At 48.3% G+C, this 27,543-nt stretch overlaps 1 protein-coding gene across 9 annotated transcripts in view; it reads left to right on the top strand.

Annotated features, from left to right (window-relative positions):
* The window catches only part of LOC119972279 (receptor-type tyrosine-protein phosphatase mu-like), a 985,231-nt gene that overhangs the window by 342,746 nt on the left and 614,942 nt on the right, over positions 1–27,543 (top strand). The window lies entirely within an intron of this gene.

Below are 27,543 nucleotides of genomic sequence, written 5' to 3'. Positions count from 1 at the left end.
CAAAAAAAAAACAAGGCGGTTTGTTCTGTCAATTGGTGATTTACCTCACAGTGGTACTGGCACAATGGCAAAGCCTGTACACAAAGATTAACAGCTGATTTGACTTGTTTTTCCCCGAAGCAGAGAGAATGGGGGGCCTGTGCTATTCAGCTGCTGCCCTGTTTCCTGCTCGGGTAGGGATTCACGGGTTGCCTGATGTAGACTAAAAATCCAAGTCGGTTCACGAGTAACTTGGCGGGAGGGCATTTTCGCTCAGGCGTTGCCAAACATTTTTCTAAGAAGGTTTAAGCCAACAAAAGAGTGATTAATGCCCATGATTTGTTTCAGTGCTCGGTCGCTTCTGATTTAGCAATAATCTCACTTCTTAATCCAAGCCTTTTCTCAGCCTGTCGCTCCAGCTGACTGAGTTATCAGGACAGTTCAGGTCTGCCCTCCATCTCCAGCGTGGTCCTGTGGAAAATTTAAAACATACTTCATAATTTCTCAAGTTTTTATGTAAATCTATTGGCCCATGAAATCTTCAGACCTCGGATTTGCAGGATTTCAATCGGAGCTTAATCTTTTTTCTTTTCTGAAGAAAAATGCTATTGGATTCATTTCTGGCATCTGACGAGCCAAACATGTTTCAGGAAAAGTAGCGGGCCAGACGCCATGCGGTCATTTCCTGATGATAAACAACAATGCCTTGAAATGTCTAAAACAGGATTTAAATCTTCTTCTGCTCGAATGTCGTCAGTGTTCGAGATCGGTTTTGTCCTAAAACTCAATTTACAGCGAGCTGCAAAATAAAGTAGTGCAAGTTGATCTGACCGAGAAGACTTGAATTTTGATTTCATGCACTCTGGATTAAATGAGGGCAACTGGGGTCCACCTCTCACTGTCCGTAAATCCTGCTGAAAAGAACGCATGTGCTGATTTGATTTGATTTATTGTCACATGTACCGAAGTACAGTGAAAAGAATTTTTCTGCGGCCGAGAGAACGTACACTGTACGCACATAGTAGACAAAAAGAATAATCAACAGAGAACATTGACAAATGGCACAGCGACAAACAGTGATTGGTTACAGTGCGGAACAATTGACCAAACAAAGCAAATGAGCAAGAGCAGCATAGGGCGTTGTGAATAGTGTTCTTACAGGGAACAGATCAGTCCGAGGGGGAGTCATTGGGGAGTCTTGTAGCTGTGGGGAAGAAGCTGTTCCTATGTCTGGATGTGCGGGTCTTCAGACTTCTGTACCTTCTGCCTGATGGAAGGGTCTGGAATAAGGCAAAGCCTGGGTGGGAGGGGTCTGTGGTGGTATGATTAGCATAGCTGCCTGCCATTGGTGCAGAACACCGGCTTACCATTGGCCCTGGTCGGTCATGTGCCTCTCGACCGGTTGGTTGAGACCAGTTATGTGATGGCTCCCCGATTGGTCGAGAGGCTGAGTTAACCCCGCCTCCAGAGTGGGGTATAAATACCCAGTACTCCCGGCGGTCGTCCTTATACTGTAATCGACCGCAGGGCTAACATCTAGTAGATTAAAGCCATACTTTTGTTCAGCAACCCGTCTCGCATTCAATTGATGGTACATCAATTTAATCAGCTAGAAATTTGAAGATGGAGCTCCGGATCAAGCCCGACTGCCTCCGCATCAGCCCGCAAACTCCGAACGCATCGGCAATCTTCAAGCATTGACTGGCGTGTTTCAATAGCTATCTGGCGACCGCAAGCAGCCCCCCCACCATGGCACAGAAACTTCATATTCTCCATTCCAGCGTGGGCATGGCGGCCTACGCGATGATAGAGGAAGAAAAGGAATATGACGTGGCCATGGATACGCTAAAAGGACAATTTCTTAAGCCGGTAAACCAAGTATACGCCCGACATCTGCTGGCTACCAGACAACAGTTCCCCGGTGAGTCCTTAGATGATTTTACCGGGCCCTCGCTGTCCTGGGGAGGAATTGCGCCTGCCTCCAAGTTTCAGCCACTGAGCACATGGAACTTTTAATCAGAGATGCTTATGTGGCTGGGATGCAGTCCGCCGCAATCCGCCAGCGGCTGCTGGAAAAAGACGACCTCAGCCTAACTGAGGCATGGACTCTACCTCCCTGGAGGTCGCCGACTTAAACGCCCGCGCCTATGTCCCCAGCCGTGCTGGGCCTCCTGGCACGCTTCCCCACCGCCATCCGCCGCTCCCGACCCCCCTCAGGCCTGTGCCGCGGGACGCCCCGACAAGTCCGCGGGGCCCCGCTGCTATTTCTGTGGGCTTGCCAAACACCCCCGCTTGCGCTGCCCGGCCCGCTCCGCCCTTTGTAAGAGCTGCGGAAAGAAGGGCCATTTTTCGTCGGTCTGCCAGTCCAAATCGGTCGCTGCTGTGCCGCGCAGCGACCGGGGATCTCTTCCTCCGGGCCCTTCCAGCGCACCGCGTCAATCTCCCCCCCCCCCCGCCCCCGGGCCCCTGTGCCCGGCCTGCGCGCCTCTCTGCACCCGCTCTCAACCGCTCCGATCGGCCTGCCGGCACCACTAACCCCGCCCACAGCAGCCACGAGGGTCCTGCGGGCGCCGCTATCTTGGGCCCCGGACGCCACGTGCGGGTCCTGGGTGCCACCATCTTGGGGCCCCGACTCTACATGCGGGTCCTGGGCACCGCCATCTTGGGGCCCCGACCCCACGTGCGGGTCCTGGGTGCCGCCATCTTGGGGCCCCGACTCCACGTGCGGGTCCTGGGCGCCGCCATCCTGGACTGGCACACAAGGTCCTGCCAGCACCTACTTGGCCGATGACGACTACGACGATGGATCTTCTCCACGGCTCGCGGCCATTCAGCTCGGCCAGTCACATCCACGCACGCTCGCCAAGACGACGACACTAATCCACCTCAACAGGCACGAGATGGACTGTGCTGGACTCCGGGAGCACGGAAAGCTTTGTTCACCCTGCCACGGTAAGTCACTGCGCGCTCCTTGTCCACCCTGTAAAACTCAAAATCGGGTTAGCCTCAGGTTCGCACTCCGTCCGCATCACCGGCTGCTGCATCGCGGACCTCACGGTCCAAGGGAAGGTTTTTAAAAATTATAAACTCCTTATCCTCCCCGACCTTCGCGCACCGGCACTCCGAGGACTGGACTTCCAGTGCAACCTGCAGAGCTTGACCTTCCAATTCGGCGGCCCTATACCCCCCCCCTCACTGTCTGCAGCCTCGCGTCACTCAAAGTGGACCCCCCTTGTTTGCTAATCTCACCCCCGATTGCAAACCCGTCGCGACCCGGAGCAGACGGTACAGCGCCCAGGACCGGACCTTCATCAGGTCCGAGGTCCAGGGGCTGCTGAAGGAAGGTGTCATCGAGGGCAGCAACAGTCCCTGGCGAGCCCAAGTGCTGGTCGTCCGGACTGGGGAGAAAAACCGGGTGGTCATCGACTACAGCCAGACCATCAACCGGTCTACGCAACTGGACGCGTATCCTCTCCCCCGTATTTCCGCCATGGTAAACGAGATTGTGAAATACAAAGTCTTCTCCACGGTGGACCTCAAGTCCGCTTATCACCAGCTCCCCATCTGCGCGAGTGACCGCAAGTACACCGCGTTCGAGGCAGATGGGCGCCTCTACCACTTCCTCAGGGTTCCATTCGGTGTCACAAATGGGGTCTCGGTCTTCCAACGGGAGATGGACCGAATGGTCGACAAGTACGGATTACGGGCTACCTTCCCGTATCTCGATAATGTCACCATCTGCAGCCATGACCAGCAGGACCATGACACCAACCTCCGAAAATTCCTCCAAACCGCAAAACTACTTAACCTAACTTACAATCAGGATAAGTGTGTGTTTAGCACCGACCGTCTAGCCATCCTCGGCTACATAGTGCGTAACGGAGTGATAGGCCCCGACCCCGAACGCATGCGCCCCCTGATGGAACTCCCTCTCCCCAATACCCTCAAATCCCTTAAACGCTGCCTGGGTTTCTTCGCTTACTACGCCCAATGGGTTCCCAATTACGCCGACAAGGCCCGTCCCCTCATTCAGTCCACGACGTTCCCGCCGTCGTCAGAGGCCTGCCAGGCCTTTAGCCTCATCAAAGTGGACATCGCAAAGGCCACAATGCGCGTCATCAACGAGTCCCTCCCCTTCCAGGTCGAGAGCGACGCATCAGAAGTAGCTCTGTCGGCCACCCTGAACCAAGCGGGCAGACCCGTGGCCTTCTTCTCCAGAACACTCCAGGCTTCCGAACTCTGCCACGCCTCAGTGGAAAAGGAAGCCCAGGCCATAGTCGAAGCCGTGCGACACTGGAGGCACTATTTGGCCGGCAGGCAGTTTACCCTCCTCACAGACCAATGGTCAGTAGCCTTCATGTTCGATAATGCACAGAGGGGCAAGATTAAGGACGACAAGATCTTGCGGTGGCGGATCGAGTTGTCCACGTACAACTACGATATTTTGTATCGTCCTGGGAAGCTCAATGAGCCTCCTGATGCCCTGTCCCACGGTACCTGCGCCAGCGTGCAGATAGACCGCCTACGCTCCCTCCACGCAGACCTCTGCCATCCAGGGGTGACCCGTTTCTATCATTTCATTAAGGCCCGCAACCTGCCCTACTCCATTGAGGAAGTCAGGACAGTAACCCGTGACTGCCACATCTGCGCAGAGTGCAAAATGCACTTCTACCGCGCGCATCTGATGAAAGCATCCCGCCCCTTCGAACGTCTCAGCATAGACTTCAAGGGGCCCCTTCCCTCTAGCAGCCGCAACATTTACTTCCTGACGGTGATCGATGAATACTCCCGCTTCCCCTTTGCCATTCCCTGCCCCGACATGACCATACCGACAGTCATTAAGGCCCTCCTCTCCATCTTCTCCCTGTTCGGCTACCCCGCGTACATACATAGCGATCGGGGGTCCTCATTTATGAGCGACGAGCTGCGTCAATTCCTGCTCAGCAGGGGCATAGCCTCTAGCAGGACGACCAGCTATAACTCCCGGGGTAACGGACAGGTCGAGCGGGAGAATGGTACCATCTGGAAGACCATACTACTGGCTCTCCGGTCCAGAGATCTCCCTATTTCCCGATGGCAAGAGGTTATCCCTGATGCCCTACATTCTATCCGCTCCCTCCTCTGTACAACAACTAATCAAACACCTCATGAACGTCTTCTTGTTTTCCCCAGGAAGTCGTCCTCCAGATCCCCTCTCCCGATGTGGCTGGTCACCCCCGGACCCATCTTGCTCCGGAAGCATGTGCGGGTGCACAAGTCCGACCCGTTGGTGGAACAAGTCCAGTTACTCCACGCTAACCCGCAGTATGCGCATGTGGAGTACCCTGACGGTCGGCAGGACACGGTCTCCCTCCGGGACCTGGCACCCGCCGGCGTGCGGCCTTCCCCCCCTTCACCACAGACCCCCCCCCCCCCCCCTTTTCCCCCAGCGCCCCACCCAGGCCACCCCTCCCCATCCATGGCGTCTCCACCACCAGCCTGGGGTACGGAGACAGTTCAAGGACCATCGCTCCCAGAGTCCAGGACATCAGCTGAACCACCACCATCGGCTGAACCAACGTCACCAACTCCACTGCGGCGGTCTGCCAGGACGTCACCGGCAACGAAAAGGCTGATTGAGTCTATTTAACTCCAACACCACCATGGACCTTGTACGGACACTATGTACTGTTGCTAAATGTCTGGGCCAGTGGGAAGCCAAGGATACATTTGTTTGTCTCTCCTTGCAACTCATACCACCAGTTATCTCCCCCCCCCAGCTCTCGTTGACCCCCCCCCCCCCCCCCCCCCCCCCCCCCCCCGGCATACTGAATGATTAGCATAGCTGCCTGCCATTGGTGCAGAACACCGGCTTACCATTGGCCCTGGTCGGACCAGTCATGTGACGGCTCCCCAATTGGTCGAGAGGCTGAGTTAACCCCGCCTCCAGGGCGGGGTATAAATACCCAGTACTCCTGGCGGTCGTCCGTCTACTGTAATCGACCGCAGGGCTAACATCTAGTAGATTAAAGCCATACTTTTGTTCAGCAACTCGTCTCGCGTTCAATTGATGGTACATCAGGGTCTCTAATCATGCTGTCTGCCTTCCTGAGGCAGCAGGAGGTGCATACAGCATTAATGTGGGGGTGGAAAGCTTGTGTGATGCGTTGGGCTGAGTTCACCACACTCTGCAGTTTCTTGTGATCTTGGACCGAGCAGCTGAATCTGGATTGGGACACAATGCAGGCCAGTTGTGATGGCACCTGAACTCGCACATAATGAATAACCATGAGGTATAGGGTGGGAAGTCAACTCTTGTTGAGTGCCTGAGGGGAGCGACAACAGGAATGCTAAAAATTTCTAAATTTCCTGAAAGAGTTGCCATTTCACTCGGACGGTACCTGTGTTGAGCTTTTTAAAAATCATTTTGTTCTGCTATTTGGAAAGAATGTGTGACGTTTTTAAAATTCTTCTTTCATGGGATGTGAGCCTTGCTGGCAAGGCCAGAATGTGTTTCCCATCCCCAAATGCCTTTGAGAAGGTGGTGGTGAACTGCCTTATTGAACAACTGAACATGCTGCCAAGTGGCTTGTTAGAGCGGGAGTTCCAGGATCCAGTGACAGTGAAGGAATAGTGATATGTTTCCAAGTCAGGATGGTGTGTGGCTTGGAGTGGGACTTGCATGTGGTAGTGTTCCCAGGTACCTGCTGCCCCTGTCCTTCTGGGTGGTTGTAGGTGTTACAAGTTATGCGTTTAGAGGATGTTGTCAAAGGACCCTTTGTAAGGTGCTGCAGTGCATCTTGTATATGGCACACGCTACTGCCATTGTACCTTGCTAGATGATGGAATGGATGTTGGAGGTGGCACAGGAGGAACCGAGTGGGCTCCTTTGTCCTGGATGGTGTTGAGCTTCTTGAGTGTTGTTGGAGCTGCACTCATTCAGGAGAGTGAGGTGCATTCCATCACACTCCTGGCGGGTGGCAGGGCCTGACGGGGTCCCTGGTCGTGCACGCAGATCCTGTGCGGACCAATTTGTGGGTGTGTTCGCGGACATTTTCAACCTCTCCCTACACCGTTCCGAGGTTCCCACCTGCTTCAAGAAGACCACCATCATACCGGTGAGAAAGAAGAACCAGGCAACGTGCCTCAACGACTACCATCCGGTGGTCTTGGCATCCACCATTATGATGTTCTTCGAAAGGTTGGTCATGGGACACATCAACATCATACTCCCAGAATGCCTTGATCCACTGCAATTTGGGTACCACCACAACCGGTCCACAGCAGAAGCCATCTCCCTGGCCCTACACCCATCCCTGGAGCATCTCAATAACAAGGACTCCTATGTCAAACTCCTATTCATTGACTACAGCTCTGCCATCAACACCATAATCCCAGCCAAGGTCATACCAAAGCTCCAAAACCTAGGACTTGGCTCCTCCCTCTGCAACTGGATCCTTGACTTCCTGAGTCATAGACCAGAATCAGTAAGGATAAACAACAGCACCTCCTTCACAATAGTCCTCAATACTGGGGCTCCACAAGGCTGCGTACCTAGCCCCCTACTATACTCTCTAGAACCACATAACTGTGTGGCAAAATTTAGCTCCAACTCCATCTACAAGTTTGCTGATGTAACGGCTATAGTGGGTCGGATCTCAATAATAATGTGAACTTCTTCATCTCTCTATCTTCTTTTCTCCCTTACCATTCCTCCCAATTTCTCATTGCTTGGCTTGTGTTTTTTTTTAAATTGATTACACTTCTTCTACGTTTTTCTGCATCAAAGATGTGTAAACGTAATTTGTTTTTGACACCACATGGCTGTTGGTGCACCACGAGGCTGTAAACCAATTAAATGGTTCAGACAATGTGACAATGCTGAATGAACTGTTTGCCTGACAACCCAGAAATTGGACTGCTATCTGTAATAAATTGGCACCGTAGAATTTTGAAGATTCTGCCTCGTACTGGAGTACTATTTTTCAGTGGCTAGTTACCAGTCCCCCCCCAGCACAGTAGATAGAAGGGAAACTATCCAGGTAGAAAGAGAATCGCAATGGGAGTAAACAGAGAGAAAGAAGTCGGAATTTGAACAGGAAGGTTACGGTGAAAAATAAGCACCGTAAGTGGCTGAAGTGGTTAACAGGAGGAGTTGTGAAAGTACATGGTCCTCTTACATATTTGGTCAAGATATTTGCTGGTGGAAAGGTTAGATTTGTATGTGTAGATAATGTTTTACCTGCAGAGGTTTATGAAGAAGAGGAGAGTAGGGACGAATCAAATGAATCTGATGAATTGGGATATGAGTAGCACACCAATGATTACTGTCGCATAAATTGTATGTATATAAGTCAAAACCGGAATAAAGTACTTAGGTTCGGTACTCAAGCTCCATGTGTATGCACCAGACTCTCAAGAGATAAAGCCCACCTTGTGAAAAATCTGTTTGTTTATTCTTGGAACAGTTTAGCATCTAGTCCAGCTATAACAGGTTGTTTTCATACAGGAGCAATTATTCAGAGTGGGTGTAACTAAGTATCTGAACAATGACTAAATTTGCATTGCATGCGGAACGGCATTACAGATAGCACTCTGCCGAGAATAGGGGGAACAGTAATATTAAATAGGACATCAGCGATACAGAACTGTGAACACAATTTTTCCAAAATGAACCTTGCACGTTAGCAAGGGAACACTAAAACTTCAGAACAAATGTTGTTCACAGCCCAACAATCTACACCGTGCAACGTTATTTGAGTGACTTGTTAATTTGTAATTACAGCTTTGAATAAAAGCACAAAGAAAATTAATTTCTTTGAAGCCTCGCATGCTATCTGCTGTTCGGAAAATTAGCTGAGAAAATTTATTTGAGACTAGTCAATGTTGATCAACATAACATGGATATGTGACTGTTTTAAACAAACACCCAGGGATGGATTTAATGTACCACCCTCCAAGCATGTTTTGATGGGGAGGGAGTTTTGTAAGATATATCATCAGGTGGCTTTCCCATCACCTTCCTATCCATCTCCAACCTGACCTCCACAATAAATTAAGTGAGTGGGTGCTGAAATCGGCAGCCCACCCATCATGCTGCCCATGATATAACATGGTTGGCATCGGCTCGGGGGTGGCGGGGGAGGGGGGATGGTTGGGAGTGGAAAGGCTGTTTATTGTGGCTGAGGTGAAGAAACACTGGAAGGAAGACAGGAACACCTCATTCGGTGGGGGTGGGGAGGGAGCACCTCATTCGGGAGCGGGCGGGGGGGGGGGGGGGATGCGCATGGTGTGCATCAGGGGGCAACCCCACAACGTCTCAGCTATCCCTTCCTTCCTCACTGCCTGCCCTCCAAATCCAAGCCCCTCAGCCACCCTCTTACTCTTCCTTCACCGCACCAAAATCCTGCTACTACCAGATTCCAGCAGCCATCCATCTTCTGTGTGCTCCTTCCGGGAGTCCTGGCAATGTCCACTATCCGGGTTCTAGCACATCCGGTACCAATAGAGCTGCCAGACAGTCAGATTGGTCAGCAGTTCTCGATGGCTGGACTTCATCATACTGAAGAGCTAAAGTCCCACTCTTACCTGCTTTATCAAGCATGTTATGGCTGTGGGACAGTCTTCTTTCTGGCATGTCTGCCACCAGACAACTTTCCTGACTAGCTTTGTCCTGGATGGTGTCAAGCTACCCGAGTGTTGTTGGAGCTGGACTCATCCAGGCAAGTGGAGGGTATTCCATCACACTCCTGACTTGCGCCTTGTAGATGGTGGACAGATTTCAGGAAGTCAGGAGGCGCCTCAGAATTCCCAGCCTCAGACCCTGCTCAGTCAGCCATGGTATGTAAATAGCTGGTCCAATCCCGTCGCTAATCAGTGGCAATCCCCAGGATGTTGATAATGGAGGTTCAGTGAAGGTAATACCATTGAATGTCAAGGGGAGATGGTTGGTGTGGTAGCACGGCAGAGCATGTGGAGCGGTGGCTGGAGCATGATTTCAAACTCGCAGAGTGTCAACACCTGGGGAGTCAAGGGTGTCACTCGTTGTCCTCCTTTATATAGTTAAACTTCAATGAACAAATTTGTTAACTTGTACCTGCCAAGTTGTTGAGCCTCGCAACTGTTACAGTTGGTGACGCGGTAAATCGGAACTACAGTCACCAGCTCTTGAAATCGGGGGGAAAAGATCTGCCTCAGTAGATACAAAAATAATCTCTGCAGTAACAGTAAGTTTTTTAAAAAGCCCCTTTTTGGGAAAATGGATCCTTTTGACCCTGAAACTGAACACTGGCCTCAGTAGATTGAAAAACGTCGCTATTTCTTAACCGCTAATGAAATTACAGGAGAGGATAAACAAAAAAATCATTCTGCTGACAGTATCGGAATCCCAAATTTATAATCTCATTATAAATTTAGCATCACCAGAAACTCTGCCTTTGACCACCTTGTAACATTGGTTGAGGATCACTTTAAACCCAGACCTCCTTAATTCTGCTGTAAGGGACCCAGGGAGACAATTGTAATATATATGGCAAGACTAAGAAAATTGGACGAGCCATGTGAATTTCAAAATTCACATGGCTCGTCCAATTTTCTGAGTCACATGGGGGGGTGGTTGCACGATGGCACAGTGGTTAGCACTGCTGCCCCACTACGCTGAGGTCCCAGATTTGATCCTGGCCCCTGGTCACTGTCCGTGGGGAGTTTGCACATTTTCCCCATGTCTGCGTGGGTCTCACCCCCACAACTCAAATATGTGCAGGGTATGAGGAATTGGCATGCTAATTGGAAAAAAATAATTGCATACTCATATAATTAAAAAAATCGCTGAGTGACACGCTGCAAGACAGGTTGGTTTGCGGCATGAATAACATAAACATGCAGAAAAAGCTGCCAGCAGGTAATAAGATTTCCCGAGAGAAAGCCATGGAAATAGCTGAGGCAATTGAGAGTGTGGTGGAAGGTGCTCTCGAGTTAGAGTGCATGCAGACAGGTGAGGTGACTCAGCTACGTCACCAAACATTGGCAAGGTGGGAGTGCAGAGTTCAGTGCACAGAAGATATAGAGCAGAAACTCACTGAGCAAGAGAGGGGACTGAAGAAAGCAAAAAGGGTCAAGAATCCCAAAATTCTGATGAATGCTTTAGGTACGGGGGAGATCGCCCCCAGGAAAGATGCAAATTCCAGGTTTCTATCTGTTTTGGCAGCAATCGGAGAGCCAACAAAGTGCTATGCCAAACAGAATACACCTGGCTTGAACAAAGAAAACCTGGACTCCAGTGCATAATCGAGAACATGATTCAGAAGAGGAATCTGAGATACATCAATTGAATGATGTCGAGATGAGTAATTCAGCTAATAGCATCATAACACCCCTGGTAAATGGGCGGACATTAAGCATGGAAGCGGATACCAGTGCTTCTGCTCCCATCATAGGGAAGCGACGTTTGACTTGCAGAGTGGCGGATGGAGCATGAGTCCGAATCCACAGAGTGGCAGTTGGAACGGCAGTTGAGTGTTGGCCCGTCGACGCCTGGGGAGTCAAGGAGTAGGGTGGTATTTGTTGTTCTTCTTTGTATATTGTTAAACTTCAATAATAAAATGTGTTAACTTTCACCTGCCGAGCAGTGGTTGAGCCTTGCAACTACTACGGCTGGATTCTATCTTGTTGGAGATGCTCATTGCCTTGTGTGGTGCTAATGAAACTTGCCATTTACCAGTCAAAGCCTAGTTATTGTGCAGGTATTGCTACATTTGGACATGGACTGCTTCAGTATCTGATGTTGGGAAAACAAAGGTAGTTTTAAGGGATTTATATTTGTATTGGTAAACATTATAATTAAGGTATAGTTTTAAGTGGGTTTAATTTTGTGGTTCTGTGTAAGGAAGGGTAAATCTATGATTAAATTCATGTTGGGCAAACGCGTGTGTATTTGTGGGGGTTGGCTCAGTTACAACTGTGTTTCTATTGTGCTTAGAGATGCTTAGAAACAAAAGCTACCAGAAGCAATGTGGTCATTGCTTAGCAACTGGAGGCCCTGTTAAGGTGACAGTGTGCAGTTTGCACATTCTCCCCGTGTCTGCATGGTTTTTTTTTGGGAACTCCGGTTTCCTCCCACAGTCCAATGAAGTGCAGCTTAGGATGATTGGCTGCTAAATTGCCCCTTAGTGTCCAAAAGGTTAGGTAAGTTACTGGAAGAGATGGAGGTGTAGGCTTCTAATAATAATAATCTTCATTAGTGTCACAAGTAGGCTTACATTAACCCTGCAATGAAGTTACTGCGCTGAAGTAGGGTGCTCATTCCAAGGGCTGGTGCAGACTCGATGGGCCTCCTTCTGCACTGTAGGGATTCTATGATTGGAAAGACTTTTTGAATTTATTTATTTGAATTTGTTTGCAGTTTGTTTAGCAGGTTAAAGAGGAACATCTCTCGAGCTTTGCTGGGAGGAAAGCAATACCAAGGAGTAACGGTTAAGAAAATAAGCGCAGAGAGTTCAAGAACAGCTAGTTAAGGAAACTAAAGTGAAGAAAAGTTTCCAAGAAGCTTGAGGTTAATGGTGTTAGAACAGAGAACTATTCAGTAAAGACAGACAGAGCTGAGAAGAAGGCTGAGTTAAAGAGGCAGCTGCAGTAAACAGATTTAAAGTGGGAAAGCAGACTTCAGAGATAAATCAAAGAAAGTCTGGGAATCGATAGTTAAAGCCATTGGGCGCGATTCTCTGCCCCCCACGCCGGGTGGGAGAATAACGGGAGGGCCTCCCGACATTTTTCACGTCCTGCCGCTATTCTCCCCCCCCCCCCCACGCCGAACCACGCCACGAATCGCCTCTTGCCGTTTTTTACGGCGATTCTCTGAGGCCGATGGGCCGAGCGGCCGGGCCTTCACGCCCGTTTCAGCACGGCTGCCGAGTTGAAACGGGCGTGAAGGCCCGGCCGCTCGGGGCATCTGGGGGCCCGATTGGTACGGCAGTACTACGGACGTGCCAAGTGGGGCATTGTCCCGCGATCGATGGGCACTGATCACGGGCCATGCGTCCATAACGGACGCACTCTTTTCCCTCCGCCGCCCTGAGGGAAAAGACGCCAGCTGCGGGTTGCCGTTGTCCAACCTGCGCATGCGCGGCTGACGTCATTGGCCGCGTCAGCCGGCGTGACGCTTGACATGCGGCCTTGACGACCGTCGTCAAGGCCGCGCCGCCGTGATGCATGGGGCCGCGCTCCTACACCCGCCTGGGGGGAGAATCGGCCCCGGATGTGGGCGTGAAGGCTGCCGTGGGTCACGGCCTGTCCCACGGCAGCCTTTACGATTCTCCGCATTTGCGGAGAATCTCGCCCAGAGTGAACCGTTTGTGCAACCGTCAAGACAAAGAAATCCCAAAGTGGGAGTTGGAAAATCTGGATGCTGGATTCTTTGTTAAAAGTTTGAGTGGCAGCTTTGTTTCAAAGAGTGGTTTGGAAAACCTGAAAACGATGACTGATGCAAACCACTGATGGAAAGCGTTGTTGCGAAAGAAGATGTCAAAGCGTGTTTTCTGGGAGTGGGGTTTGCAAACTCTCATGTGACAATCAGCTGGGGGAATTTTGAGGAGAAATCCACAGACATCTGTTTCGATAATAATAATAATCTTTATTAGTGCCACAAGTCTGTTGGCTTACATTAAACACTGCAATGAAGTTACTGTGAAAATCCCCTCGTCGCCACACTCTGGCGCCTGTTCGGGTTCACTGAGGGAGAATTCAGAATGTCTAAATCACCTAACAGCACATCTTTTGGGACCTGTGGGAGGAAACCGGACCACCCGGAGGAAACCCACGCAGATACGGGGAGAACGTGCGGACTCCGCACAGACAGTGAATGCGTCTGACCACAGCTAACCTGGGTGTTTAAAGGGACTTTGCATTACTAAGACCATTGTAGCTTATGATATACTTGTAAACTAAGTTAACCTCACAATCTGTGTAGATCCATGAAGAGAAAGGGGGAGTAAAGGAGTATTCTATCATAATCCAACTGTTCATGTTTAATCGTTTTTTTTTCTCTTCTTGTTAAAACTAATTAGCAGCCCTGTGATTCTGTTCCTCCACATTTTCCAAACAAAAAGCAAAAGTAACAGCCCTTTGAGCCAGCGTTCCATTCTGGGATCTTCCTGTCCAATTGTACCACCAACTGGGATCCTAACACTTGAGCAGTTGTGAATGGTGCTGAACCATTTGCAATGATCAGCAATCATCTAACCTTATGATGGAAGTAAGGCCCTTGATGAAGCAGCTGAAAATGGTTGGGTCCTAGGACACTCAGCAGTGCCAATCTCAGACTGAGTCGATTGCTCTCCAAGATCCACAACCATCGTTCTTTGTGTGAGGTATGATTACAACCAGAGGAGAGTTTCCCCCACTGATTCCCATTGACCCCAGTTTTGTTCGGGCTCCGTGATGCCGTGCCTCGATGTCAAGAGCAGCCACTCTCACCTCACCTTTTGAATCAAGGCTATAATAAGGTCAAGAGCTGAGTGGCCTTAGCAGAACCAAAACTGAGCATCAGTGAGCAGGTTATTGCTGAGTAAAGGCCACTTGATAGCACTGACTGTGACCCCTCCCATCACTTGGTTGATGATTGAGGATAGACTGATGGTCATTGGTCGGGTTGGATTGTCCTGCTTTTCATGATCTGGAGATGCAAGCGTTGGACTGGGATGAGGACAGTAAGAAGTCTTTCAACACCAGGTTAAAGTCCAACAAGTTTATTTCAAATCTCCTGAGGAAGGAGCCGTGCTCTGAAAGCTGGTGGTTTGAAAGAAACCTGTTGGACTTTAACCTGGTGTTGTAAGACTTCTTACAGCTTTTCATGAACAGCACATACTTGGGCAATTTTCCACATTGCCGTGTAAATGCCCGTGTTGTAGCTGTACTGTAACGTCATTGGCCCAACCACCTTCAGCTGCTTCATCAATGACCTCCCTTACATCATTAGGTCAGAAATGGGGATGTTTGCGAGTGTCCAGCACCATTCACGACTCCTCAGATAATGATGCAGTCCATGTCCAAATGCAGCAAGACCTGAACAATATCCAAGCTTGGGCTCAGAGGTGGCAAGTTACATTCACGCCACACAAGTGTCAGGTAATGACCATCTCCTAACCACTGCCCCTTGACATTCAATGGCATTACCATCGCTGAATCCCACAATCAACATCCTGGGGTTGCCATTGATCAGAAACTGAACTGGACTAGCCACATTAATACTGTGGCTACCAGGGCAGGTCAAAGACGAGGAATCCTATGGTGAGTAACTCACCTCCTGACCCCCCCAAAGCCTGTCCACCATCTACAAGGCACAAGTCAGGAGTGTAATGGAATACTCTCCACTTGCCTGGATGAGTGCAGTTCCGACAACACTCAAGAAGCTCGACACCATCTAGGACAAAGAAGCCCGCGTGATTGCTCCACCTTCTGCAAATATTCAAACCCTCCACCACTGATGAACAGTGACAGTCATGTGTACTCTCTGCAAGATGCACTGCAGTAACTCACCAAGTTTCCTCAGTCAGCACCTTCTAAACCCACGACCACTATCATCTAGAAGGACAAGAGCAGCAGATACTTGGGAACTCCACCCCCTGGAGGTTACCCTCTAAGTCATTCACCACCCTGACTTGGAAATATATCGCTGTTCCTTCACTGTCGCTGGGGCAAAATCCTGGAACTCCTTCCCTAACAACACAGTGGGTGTACCTACACCTCAAGGACTGCAGCGGTTCAAGGCAACTCACCACCACCTTCTGAAGGACAACAGGTTTTGAAGCAGAAGTCTTCAGTGCTATTGCTGGAATATGCTCAGGGCTCATATCCTTTGCAGTATGCAATGGCTTCAGCTGTTTCTTGATATTACATGGTGTGAATTGTATTGGCTGAAGACGGGCATCTGTGATGGTGAGGACCTCTGGGAGAGACCGTGCTGATCGTCCATTCAGCACCGCTGGCTCAAGGTTGTTGTAAATGCTTCAGCCTTGTCTATCGTTTTGATGTGTTGGGGGCCCCTAACACTGAGGAGGGAGATACTTACTTTGATCAATTGTTCACGATCATTTGCAGGATTAGAATTAGAATTAGAATTAGAACAGTACAGCACAGAACAGGCCCTTCGGCCCTCAATGTTGTGCCGAGCAATGATCACCCTACTCAAGCCCACGTATCCACCCTATACCCGTAACCCAACAACCCCCATCAACATTATTTTTTAGGACACTAAGGGCAATTTAGCCTGGCCAATCCACCTAACCCGCACATCTTTGGACTGTGGGAGGAAACCGGAGCACCCGGAGGAAACCCACGCACACACGGGGAGGACGTGCAGACGCCGCACAGACAGTGACCCAGCCGGGAATCGAACCTTGGACCCTGGAGCTGTGAAGCATTGATGCTAACCACCATGCTACCGTGCTGCCCATCTTAGAGCTTAGATCTGATCTATGGGAACGCATAGCTCTGTCTTATTGCATGCAGGCAGAATATAACTGCAAGAGGTTCCATGGTTCCACACTGAGTAGTCACAGCTTGTATTTAATTACTAAAACCTGAATGATTCTGCAATGAACCAGCTGTAAATGCTTTCACTACAGTGCACATGGCATTAGGCAGAGGCCCAGAGATTTCAACTGGCCACCATTATGTAAAGTGACTTAATTTCCAGCAGTGAGCTTCATAATAAAACAATTTCCCAGCCACCAGAATTACTGCATCTGATACTCTGTTGAAACTTTCTTTTTCCTTTCAGAGCCAATGGCAGCATGCTCTCTGTCTGATTATACTGGGGAATGTGCTTTTTTTGTTCTCATTTTTTTCTGTCTGAGCCTCCAGCGCCTGTGGATGGGATTTTAGATTTCCCATCCACACCCAGGAAAACGCAACCCACTTGATTGGCACCCCTTCCACAAACAATCATTCCCTTCACCACCGAAGCACGGTAACAGCCGTGTGTACCATTCGCAAGATACACTGCGCCAACTCAGCAAGTCTCCTGAGGCAGCACCTTCCGAACCCACGACTGCTAGCATCTGGAAGGACAAAAGCAGCACCACCACCCGGTAGATTCCGCTCCCCCCCACCCCCGCCCAAGTCACTCACCACCCTGACTTGGCAATACATTGCCGTTCCTTCACTATCGCTGGGTCAAAATCCTGGAATCCCTCCCTGACAGCACAGTGGGTGTACTTACACCCCAGCGACCGCAGCGGTTCAAGAAAGCAGCTCGCCACCACCTTCTCAAGGGCAATGGCCCAGCTAGAGACGCACCCATCCCATAAATTAATTTTTAAAAACCTATGACTGCCAACAGGTCAATTAATGTGTGCATATCAATCATTTGAAACCAGTTTTTCATTTAGCAATCTCTGACCTCTTGTCTGCTTGTTTCTGGAATATTTACAAAGAGATGGTCAGGAGTAAAGGCTGGAGTTTATTTTAATTCTTTCACGGGATGTGAACATCGCTGGAGAGGCCAGCAATTATGACCGGTCCATCATTGCCCTTGGGAGGTGGTGGTGAGCCACCTTCTTGAACCCCTGCAGTCCCTGTGATGTAGGTACATCCACAGTGCTGTTAGGAAGGGAATTCCGGGATTCTGACCCAGCGACAGTGAAGGAACGGCCGGTATATTCCCAAAGTCAGGGTGGTGAGTGACTTGGAGGGAAATTTGCAGGTCGTGCTGTTCACCCATCTGTTGCCTTTCTTCTTTTAGGTGGTAAAGGTCACAGGTTTGGAAAGTGTACAGAAAGCTTGTCTCTCACATGCTGTCACATTTACAGTCAGTGAATGAAAATTCTAATCCTCGATCATTCATAGGCAGCTACAGAATATCACAATTAGTTACTTGCTGTCTGAGGGCCTAATTTTCTCACTATATGTACATTGCAGCAATGTGATGACTCAATTCTCCTGCGAGAAAGGAGGATGGTGATGTCCTTTTGTGTGTGTATGCGTGTGTGTTTTGTGTATGTGTGATGTGTGTTTGTGTCTGTCTGTCTGTCTGCATGAACTTGTGTATGTGTATGTACATTTGCGTGTGAGTCCTTGCGTATGTGTTTGTGTTTGTCTATGTATGGTGTGTGTTTGTGCATACATGATGTGAGTTCATGTATGGGGTTGTATTTGCGTGTGTACATGTATTTGCGCATGCATGCACATCTTTTTGATGCGAAGTTAATTGTTTCCGGTATTTAGCATTGTCCTACCCTTTTAAAAAAAATTTAAAGTACCCAATTACTTTTTTCCAATTAAGGGACAATTTAGCACGGTCAATCCACCTACCCTGCACATCATTGGGTTGTAGGGGTGAGACCCACGCAGACACTGGGAGAATGTGCAAACTCCAGACGGACAGTGACCCGGGGCCGGGATCGAACCCGGGGCCGGGATCGAACCCGGATCCTCTGCGCAGTGAGACAGCAGTGCTAACCATTGTGCCACCATGCCGCCCAGCATTGTCCTACCCTTTGACGTTAAGCAGAACTTTACTACTTCGGACAACATTATAAAATATGCTCATATCCGCACCCAGGATTTTGGACCGCATTAGGTGTTCCATTCTAATCTGCATTCATGTCTTCTGCTTTTGGTTGCGGAGAGAGTTCTTCAGGGTGAGATGTAATTTAGGAAAATTTTAAACTGAATCCCACACCAATCAGCAAGCAAGTTTAAAGCATTTTTCTAACAATACTCTTCCTTGACATCTTAAATTTTTTGTGTCAGAACATGTTCTGATTGGGTAGCTCTGATTTTCATGGTAATTACCAATCACAGCATGGCCTCTGGTCATTATAATGGAAATGGTTGGTAGATAATCAGAAAGCATACTGATTAAACTCTATTCTACTATAAAACATTTTTTTGTCTTGCCAGTTGTCTCATCTTCTCCCCTCTTTGACTCTTTCTGTGGATGTAGTTCAATCAGTACTGTGATTTGGCTGCAGGGGGCATCATAACTAGGTCTAAAACCCATCCTCGCATGATGTGCATCAACATGAGCCCTTCTAGTAAACTGGGAGGGAGGTAGTTGGTCATTGGAGAGGTTGATGAAAGGATGTACTGCCAAAGTTTTTCTCCTTCGTGCTCAAACAAATTCATTTGTTGTGCATTTGTGTTTGTTCCTAGCGGGAATAAGGCCGCTTTAAGACTTCAGTCACGTGATGTATTGATGACATTATTGGCCGTTTGCAAGGGCAAACGGACAGTCTATATTTACTTCCTGTTGGGGAAACACCTTTCCAATAAAGTTCTTGGGCTGGATTCTCCGTCGTCGGGATGCTCGTTTTGCCGGCAGCCCGGGGGTTTCCCGACGGGCGTGCCCACAATGGGAAACCCCATTGGCCAGCCATTGCTCCGGCAAAACGGAGCATCCCACCCGCATTCCGCATCAGAAATCTGGCGCGGCGGGACGGAGAATCCAGCCCCTTGTTTATTTGCAAGTCTACCTTTTAAAAATACCACAAAGATAACTGGTGACAACTGGAGCCACGCTTGCAGACTGCTGGAAAAATCCCCCAGAAAATCTTCGATCTGTGCGCAGACATCCAAAAAGGGTTAATAAGATAAAAACAGTGCGACACCAAAGCTGGCACTGGAGGGATCCCGAATAACAGCATCGAAGGAAACTAAATTTAAACACAGATTTCGGAGGAAACAAGATTGAAAATAAGCTTGCCACATGCTCTGCCCGGAAAGTCCTGGAACACTGCTCCCTCTGTTGTGAGTAGCAAAGTACCCTGCAACAATATTTTCGAGCTGGGTGAGTTCCAAAATCGAAAGGCTGAGCTCATAAGAAGCGAGGGAGTGCTAAATATCATGCTTCCCCAAGCCCTTTCCATAGTAAAAGTGGCAAGAAACAATGGTGCCATGGGACCATATGATGAAGACACAGAGCGGTGAAGCTCACGTACTGAAAGATTTGTCTAAGTGAACAAACTAGTGGCAGATATTGAAGTCCCAACTTACCTGAGTAGAATGCGGGGGAAAACCTTTGGCCGCCTGCGAAGTTTGATGCACCAGAAAAACCAGGCTCAAAAACCTACGATGATATTGTGGAAATATTGCAGGGCCATTTTTCCCCTGAACCTTCGCTCATTGCTGAGTAGTTCAGGTTCCATCAACATAACCAACGAGAAAGTGAATCAGCCACTCAATTCGTAGCTACTTATAAAAATGAGCTGAATACTGCAAATTTGGAGCTGTCTAGAACGACACCATTAGAGACAGACTAGTGTGCCGATTAAGATGTGAATCTATCCAAAAAAGGCTATCAACACAAAGCAACTTAAAGCTAAAAAAGGCTTTAGAAATCACGATCTCTATGGAATGAGCAGATAAGGAAGCCCAGCAATTCAATTCGATCATTAAAATCCTTAAACTGCCATCTGAGACTTGATCGCAGACATAGGTTTGAAATTGCCACTGATGTGCAAAAACGGGTCACTCAGCAGCAGACTGCTGGTGCAAAGATGCAAATGCAGGAATTGTGGAAAAAGAAACAAGTTCCAAACAAGAACTACAAAAAACAAGAACCAAGTGTATCAAATAGAAAACCGAATTGAAGGAAAAGGATCCACGTGATACAAAAAATGAGCGAAAAAGGACCAGAGTCACAGTCAGATGATGAACTATCATTGATCGTGCTGGCCATTGCGGGCACTACGATCCATTACTGGGTCTCTTCTTTATTGGACGGACAACCGGTGAAAATGGAGATGGACACTGGGGCAGCAGTTTCATTGGTGTCAAAGAACTGAAAAGGCTGGAAACTCAGCTTGAGCGAAGTCGAAGAACTCCAACGCCCGCAAAATGCCAGCTCCACCCGACTCCAGCTCAGATCTATCCTGGATGTACCACGCTCAGCAGTGCGAATGAAAGTTTGAAATGGAATGAACTGCAAAGGTTCAAAACCTGTTGCCACTCCCGCCATGACATCAATGAGAATGGCCAGAAGGACATGGCAGAGAGTACATGGAGATGATGCCAGTCCATTCGAAGGGCAAATGTTTTTTATCGTGGCAGACGCACACTCAAAATGGCCTGAAGTCGTCATTATGAAGACTGCGCCCTCTGAGAGCACAATAGAAAGACCCAGTGAGATTTTGGAAAGATTCAGTTACCCTGAACAACCTTTTAGCGACAAAGAGCCACAGTTCATTTTGCAAAAATTCACAAATTATCTAAAGGAGAATGGAATCCAACACATCCGATACGCTCCTTATCATCCTGCCACAAATGGGCTGGCTGATTGTTCAGACAATCAAGTGGAAGGAAACTCATGAGTAAGGATCATTGTCAAAACGACTAAGCCAATTCCTGATGATTTACAGGAATACAACACATTCGACAACTGAAGTTCTCCACCATTACTCATGGTAAAAAATCAGTTACAAACAGCGTTTGCTCTGCTGATGTCATCTAAGACAAAACAAATTGTTGAGAGGAAACAGTCAAGTTTTGCGACGTGAGAACAGGGGTAAACATCATGTTTTTTAGAAAGGCCAGGAAGTATTGGCAAGGAACTGTACCACCAGTGAAAAGTGGATACTTGCCATTATCTTAGCACAGATAAGACCGGTCTACGACACTGTTTAACCTCGGGATAATGTAATTTGGAGGAGACATGCTGATCAACATTTAGTAACTAGACTAGATTGAGAGAGGCAGAGTCAACCAAGACCCTACAGCAAACTGTGGCAAGTGGAGACCTAGATATTCCTAACAACCTGACAATACCAGAAATAACTGTGGGAGATAGAACCCCAGTTGAGGACACTTCAACAGTCAGTCAACCTGAAAACACGACGTTATTCCGGTTGAGATAATTGTGGACAACATCCAAACTACACGAAAAACACCAGAGGTTGCAGTCAACGTGAAAAAGTAGATGCCGCAGGTTAGCCAACAACCACACAGAAATCACCGCCCTCCAAAATGTCTAATGTATTGACTGTTGTGTTTATTAATTGCTCATATTGTAAATTCTGTTGATGTCACATTGGGCGAAGTTCTCAGTTTGGGAGACTGCATTCCCCCGCCATTGCGCAATTCCACCTGATTTGCACTCCTACAAATGAGGAAGCGACTTACAGTATTTGTCACACAGATTTAAGCATGAACCTCGATCCCAACCCCAGCGGAGAGAAGGAGGTCACAATCTTCACATTGATTTTTCAAGGAAGAAGGGCATGCGCCGCATTTACAAATTATCTCTCCTTCCAACAGTGCTGGGAGAAATGTCAATTGCTTGCAGTCTCTATGTTGAGCGTTGAGTTATTAAAGAGAAGTCGGCAGCAATGATTCAGCGCTCTCACTTTTCCCCTCAAACTTGGCAATTTCCTTGAACTTAAAATGAGATTCATACAGAGCCTAGCTTTGTTAATTGCAATGCCAGAACGACCTGCAGGTTAATTAAACTGGATGCCTAAAGGTAAAATGTCCTCTTTAGCAGGTGCTGTACCATCTTCTGAAGTTATGTTCCTCACCAAGGTAATAAAGTTGAGAAATGGCGAGTTATGCAGCCTATTATAGTCAGCCCAGAATTCTGTTTGATATCAGCTACCTATTGCTGAACCATAGAGATAAGAAAGAAGGCCTCAGGCTCATTTACTCTAAGTCCTTTATCAGCTGCACCAGTCTCAGTGGACGTGCTCTGTGGAACACCGGTTTGAAATGTTAACCTGCTTTCATTAAACAGCCAGCTTTTGGCAAAACCAGCTTCTTAAATGCTCTCCTCGTCTCTAATTTTGACCTGCTTATTTTTACTGTGGAAGACCATGGGGGCAATTTGCAACTTGCTACCCATTTACAGCACTTGGCAGGGCCAAATTTGCAATCAAACAATACAACTGGACACCTGCTGATCCTGATTTTAGGGTGGATCGCAATTTAAGGCAACCTAAATGGTCTGAAACAAATGAGAGCTTCATTAATGGATGGGGATTTGGGGGGTTTTAAAAGTTTGTTTTACTGATCTGGTGTGTAACTCCTCACAATGTGTAAACTAATGGAGTGAAAGATGAATAGCTCGTACAATCATGGAACATCACAGTTATTACTCGGAGGAGGCCATTCAGCCTGCTGTGTCCATACTAGCTCTCTGTATGGACAACTCCACGAATCCACTCCCCTACTGTAAGAATAGATGTTATAGTTATATAAAAGGAAAGCGGGCAGTCAAGAGCAATGAAGGCCCACGAAAAGCTGAAAATTGAGATATTGGCGGAATTCCCCAGCCGTTGTGATTCACTTTTCCCGCTGGCACTGTATCCCGGCCCCGCGGGTTTCCCAGCGGCGTGAGGTGGCTTCAATGGGGAATCCCATTGACATTCGGCGGGAGTATAAATTCCCGCCAACAGTGAGCGGCGCGTTGCCAAGAAACATGCGGCTCGGGAATCGGAGAATCCAGCCATTGTCAGTGATAATGGGGAAATGGCAGACATGTTCAACAATTACTTTGCCTCAGTATTTATAGTTGAAAAGGAGGATAACTTGCTGAAAGTCACAAAAAAATAATAGTTGATAGGGCAGCATGGTAGCATTGTGGATAGCACAATCGCTTCACAGCTCCAGGGACCCAGGTTCGATTCCTGCTTGGGTCACTGTCTGTGCGGAGTCTGCACATCCTCCCCGTGTGTGCGTGGGTTTCCTCCGGGTGCTCCGGTTTCCTCCCACAGTCCAAAGATGTGCGGGTTAGGTGGATTGGCCATGATAAATTGCCCTTAGTGTCCAAAATTGCCCTTAGTGTTGGGTGGGGTTACTCAGTTATGGGGATAGGGTGGAGGTGTTGACCTTGGGTAGGGGGTAGAGTGCTCTTTCCAAGAGCCGGTGCAGACTCGATGGGCCGAATGGCCTCCTTCTGCACTGTAAATTCTATGTAATTATTTTTTATTAATAAATTTAGAGTACCCAATTATTTTTTCCAATTAAGGGGCAATTTAGCGAGGCCAATCCACCTATCCTGCACATCTTTTTGGGTTGTGGGGGTGAAACCCACACAGACACGGGAAGAATGTGCAAACTCCTCACGGACAGTGACCCAGGGCCGGGATTCGAACCCAGGTCCTCAGCGCCGCAGGCAGCAATGCTAACCACTGTGCCACCGTGTTGCCCAATTCTATGTAATTATAGGACAGAGATTTAATACAATTAACGCAAGTGCGGCATCACTAACTAGGATTTTTTAAAATATAAATTTAGAATGCCCAATTAACTTTTTCCAATTAAGGGGCAATTTAGCGTGGCCAATCCACCTACCCTGCACATCTTTGGGTTGTTGAGGCAAAACCCATGCAAACATGGGAAGAATGTGTAAACTCCACACGGACAATGACCCAGGGGCGGGATTGAACCTGGGACCTCGGCGCCGTGAGGCAGCTGTACTAGCCACTGTACCACCGTGCTGCCCCTCTAATTAGTAAATTAATGGAACTAAAGAGTGACAAATCCCCAGGACCTGACAGTTTGCGTCCGAGGGTGTTAAAGGAAGGAGGGGAGGACATTGTAAATGCCCCTAACTATAACCTTCCAGAGTAGCCTCGATTCAGGAGTAGCCCCTCTGGATTGGAAAATTGCACATGTCACTTCACTTTTTAAGAGGGGTGAAAGGGAAAGTGCGGCACGGTGGCGCACTGGTTAGCACTGCTGCCTCACGACGCCGAGGTCCCAGGTTCGATCCTGGCTCTGGGTCACTGTCCGTGTGGAGTTTTCACATTCTCCCCGTGCCTGCGTGGGTCTCACCCCCACAACCCAAAGATGTGCAGTGTAGGTGGATTGGCCATGCTAAATTGCCCCTTAATTGGAAAAAAATGAATTGTGTACTCTAAATTTATAGAAAAAAATAGAAGGGTGAAAGGGGGGCACCAGGGAATTACAGACCAGTTAGCCTAACATCTGTGGTTGGGAAATTGTTGGAGTTTATAATCAGGGATGGGGTAACCAAAAATCTTGAAAACTTTTGGTTGATCAGGGAGAGCCAGCATTGATTCGTAAAGGGAAGGCCATCTCTGACTAATGTTACTGAATTTTTTGAAGAAATGGCTAAGGTAGTGGACAGGGGAATGTCTATGGATGTCATTTATATGGACTTCAAGAAGGCATTTGATAAAGTCCCACCCAGGAGACTGTTAACTAAGGTGGAAGCCCACGGAGCTGAGGGCAAATTATTGACATGGTTAGGTAATTGGATGAGTGGCAGGTGACAGAGTGGGGATAATGGGTAATTACTCTAATTGTCAGGAGGTGACTAGTGGTGTACCACAGGGATCTGTGTTTGGGCCTCAAATATTCACACTATTCATTAATGACTTGAATAATGGTGCAGAAAGTCACATATCCAAATTTGCGGATAATACAAAGTTAGGTAGCATTGTAGGCAGCTTAGATAGATGATAGTAGAAAATTGCAAGAAGATATTGCGAGACTAGGTGAATGGGCAAAATTATAGCAAATGGAATTTAATGTAAGCAAGGGTGAGGTTATCAATTTTGGACCAAAAAAGTATAGAGCAGAGTATTTTCTAAATGGGAAGAGGTTAGGTACAGTGGATGTCCAAAGAGACTTGGGGATTCAGGTGCATAGATCTTTAAAATGCCACAAAGAAGTGCAGAAAAGAATCAAAAAGGCGAATGGAATGCTAGCCTTTATAGCTGGAGGATTGGAATATAAAGACACAGACGTTATGCTGCAGATTGACAAAACCCAGGTTGGACCCCACTTGGAGTACTGTGTGCAGCTCTGGGCACCACACCTGAGGAAGGATATTTTGGCCTTGGAGGGAGTGCAATGTAGGTTTACAAAAATGATACCTGGATTGCAGGGGTTGAGTCACGAGGAAAGATTAATCAAATTAGACCTGTTTTCGCTAGAATTTAGAAGGTTGAGGGGTGATCTGATCAAAGTGTTCAAAATATTAACAAGTAAGACAGAGTAGATATAGATAAACTACATCCACTCATGATCAAGGAATAATTGTTTCCAGGTGAAAGGTCACATTTGCTGGAGGTGTTTCTTTCAGCCAATTCTCTCCCCAGCTCATTTGAAGGGACTAGTTCTGATCTTGTGCGATAGTGTAGAATGGGCGGTAGCGAATCAGCAGCCAGTTTTACATCTTTCCAGGATTTCACTTCCGTTGAAGGCCCCCACTTTACACCATCGCGCAAAGTCAGATTAATGTCCATTGCATCTAGTGCTAGGTGCCCTCTGGTTCCACACTCACATGGACCTTCTCGGGTGGGCGCTGGTCAGTTACCTAATGGAGGGGGGGGGGGGGGGCGGGGGGGCACAGCTGGTTTATGATGCAAAGCAAGGTCAACAGCACGGGTTCCATTTCCACACCGGCTATTCCCATGCCGGCCGAGGCTATTTACAAAGTCCCTCCTTCTCAACCTGAGGTGGGGGTGATCTTCAGGTTAAACACCACCAGCCACCTCCTCCCGTTAAAGGGGAAAGCAGCCTATTGCCATCTGGGACTACGGTGGCCGTACTTTATTAACCACGGAGAAGTCACAGCTGAACGCGAACCTACACTTACCCTGTTCACCCAGGAGTGATTGGGTGGTGATGACGCTGAGCAATCCTGGTGGCTTTGCACGTTGAAGACATTCGAGGTATGAAAAATAAGATTTATGAGGTAGTATACAAGTCGGAACATATGTGTTGTTTCAATCGATCAGGTAATTGTTAACGCATCTACGAAGTGTGGGTGAGGTTGACTGAATTGCGGAGGTGTCACTGAATGGCATATGTACTGCATTCAATTTTGACTCTGTAATTTAAGTTTGTACATATTCGGGGCAGCGAGCAGGTAACTGTCATTTCACTAATTTGAATGAATGATTTTTTTTTTCAATATACCGCACATCACTCAACATTGATCCCAGAGGGTGCACATGCTTATGAAGTAATTTGATTGGCTGCAATTCCTACTGTTGATGCTTATTCAAGTTATGAGGGTGTGTCCTGTGGTGGCTGCCCCCAGGAAATCAAAAGATGTGTAAACAATGAGGTTTCGGGGAGGCATAGTGAGTGTGTGGGTCTAGTTGCGGGGCTCGGGGGGAATGTGAGGAAAGACTGGGAGGGGGCGGGGAAGGAAGATCTCCCGGTGTGAAAGATAAAAATCTGGTCACAATATCCCAACAGTGCAGTAGAAAGGTATGTTAGAGCAGGGGTTTTCAAACTCAGGGTCGCGGGCAGGTTTTGGGAGGGTCGGTCGTGGCATTCTGACCGCAGGAGGAATGCCCAACGGCCCCAACCGGCTTTTTAAAATGGCGGCCATGACAAACTTTTGCCAGCCATCCCGCGCATGCGTGCCGCATCATGCAGTGCGCAGGCCCGGAGCCCAGCAGGGTGGACCGCCTTCTCCTGACGTCAGCTTACTGTCGACGGCCAGTTTTTTTCATCAAATGGCGGAGTCCTCCCGCCTGAAGCGGCAGCAGAGAGCACGTCTCGCTGATGTCACGTGTTCTGAGCACTAGAGAGATTCCTCCATTTTGCAGCTGGTGTGAACTCCGGGGCCTTTGGTGAATAATCCATGAAGAAGAAGCTGAAAACAGGAACAAATCA

Source organism: Scyliorhinus canicula, chromosome 10 (assembly GCF_902713615.1).
Source record: "Scyliorhinus canicula chromosome 10, sScyCan1.1, whole genome shotgun sequence".
Classification (NCBI taxonomy): Eukaryota; Metazoa; Chordata; class Chondrichthyes; order Carcharhiniformes; family Scyliorhinidae; genus Scyliorhinus; species Scyliorhinus canicula.
This window is presented reverse-complemented; position numbering and strand designations above follow the sequence as displayed.